Below are 2346 nucleotides of genomic sequence, written 5' to 3'. Positions count from 1 at the left end.
ATATAAATCCCAGTCAGTCATCACTGCAAGTAAATCCCAGTCAGTCAGTCATCACTGCATGTAAATCCCAGCCAGTCAGTCATCACTCCATGTAAATCCCAGCCAGTCAGTCATCACTACATGTAATTACCAGTCAGTTAGTCATCACTGCAGGTAATTTCCAGTCAGTTAGTCATCACTGCATGTAATTCCCAGTGATTCAGTCATCACTGCATGTAATTCCCAGTCAGTCAGTCATTACTGCATGTCAATCCCAGTCAGTCATCATCACTGGATGTAAATCTCAGTCAGTCAGTCATCTCTGCATGTCAATCCCAGTCAGTCAGTCATCACAGGATGTAAATCTCAGTCAGTCAGTCATCTCTGCATGTAAATCTCAGCCAGTCAGTCATCACTGCATGTAAATCCCAGCCAGTCAGTCATCACTGCATGTAAATCCCAGCCAGTCAGTCATCACTGCATGTAATTAGCAGTCAGTTAGTCATCATTGCATGTAATTCCCAGTCAGTTAGTCATAACTGCATGTAATTCCCAGTCAGTCAGTCATCACTGCATGAAAATCTCAGTCAGTCAACATCTCTGCATGTAAATTCCAGTCAGTCAGTCATCTCTGCTTGTGAAATCCAGTCAGTCATCACTGCATGTAAATGCCAGTTAGTCATCACTGCATGTAATTCCCAGTTAGTCAGTCATCACTGCATGTAAATGTCAGTCAGTCAGTCATCTCTGCATGTAAATTCCAGTCAGTCAGTCAGTCATCACTGCATGTAAACCCAGCCAGTCAGTCACCAAGGCATGTAAATCCCGATAAGTCATCACTGCATATAAATCCCAGTCAGTCATCACTGCATGTAAATCCCAGCCGGTCAGTCATAACTGCATGTAATTCCCAGTCAGTCAGTCATCACTGCATGTAAATCCCAGCCAGTCAGTCATCACTGCATGTAATTACCAGTCAGTTAGTCATCACTGCAGGTAATTACCAGTCAGTTAGTCATCACTGCATGTAATTCCCAGTCAGACAGTCATCACTGCATGTAATTCCCAGTCAGTTAGTCATCACTGCATGTAATTCCCAGTCAGACAGTCATCACTACATGTAATTCCCAGTCAGTCAGTCATTACTGCATGTCAATCCGAGTCAGTCAGTCATCACTGGATATAAATCTCAGTCAGTCAGTCATCACTGCATGTAAATCTCAGTCAGTCAGTCATCTCTGCATGTAAATTCCCAGTCAGTCAGTCATCACTGCATGTAATTCCCAGTCAGTTAGTCATCACTGCATGTAATTCCCGTCAGTCAGTCATCACTACATGTAATTCCCAGTCAGTCAGTCATCACTGCATGTCAATCCGAGTCAGTCAGTCATCACTGGATATAAATGTCAGTCAGTCAGTCATCACTGCATGTAAATCCCAGCCAGTCAGTCATCACTGCATGGAAATACCAGTCAGTCAGTCATCACTGCATGTAATTCCCAGTCAGTTAGTCATCACTGCATGTAAATCTCAGTCAGTAATCTCTGCATGTAAATTCCAGTCAGTCAGTCATCACTGCATGTAAATCCCAGCCAGTCAGTCATCACAGCAAGGAAATCCCAGTCAGGCAGTCATCTCTGCATGTAAATCTCAGTCAGTAAGTCATCTCTGCTTGTGAATTCCTGTCAGTCAGTCATCACTGCATGTAAATGCCAGTCAGTCATCACTGCATGTAAATCCCAGCCAGTCAGTCATCACTGCATGTAAATACCAGTCAGTCAGTCATCACTGCATGTAATTCCCAGTCAGTCAGTCATCACTCCATGTAATTCCCAGTCAGTCAGTCATCACGGCATGTAAATCCCTGCCAGTCAGTCACCACTGCATGTAAATCCCAATAAGTCATCACTGCATATAAATCCCAGTCAGTCATCACTGCATGTAATTCCAAGTCCGTCAGTCATCACTGCATGTATATTTTAGTCAGTCAGTCATCTCTGCACGTAAATCCCAGCCAGTCAGTCATCACTGCATGTAAATCCCAGTCAGTCAGTCATCACTGCATGTAAATCCCAGTCTGTCAGTCATCACTGCATGTAAATCCCAGCCAGTCATTCATCACTGCATGCAATTCTTAGTCAGTCATTCATCACTGCATGTAATTTTCAGTCAGTCATTCATCACTGCATGTAAATCCCAGCCAGTCAGTCATCACTGCATGTAAATACCAGCCAGTCAGTCATCACTGCATGTAATTACCAGTCAGTTAGTCATCACTGCAGGTAATTACGAGTCAGTTAGTCATCACTGCATGTAAATCCCAGCCAGTCAGTCATCACTGCATGTAAATCCCAGCCAGTCAGTCAT

This window comes from Mastomys coucha, unplaced genomic scaffold (genome assembly GCF_008632895.1).
Source record: "Mastomys coucha isolate ucsf_1 unplaced genomic scaffold, UCSF_Mcou_1 pScaffold4, whole genome shotgun sequence".
NCBI lineage: Eukaryota > Metazoa > Chordata > Mammalia > Rodentia > Muridae > Mastomys > Mastomys coucha.
Note: the sequence above shows the minus strand (reverse complement) of the source record.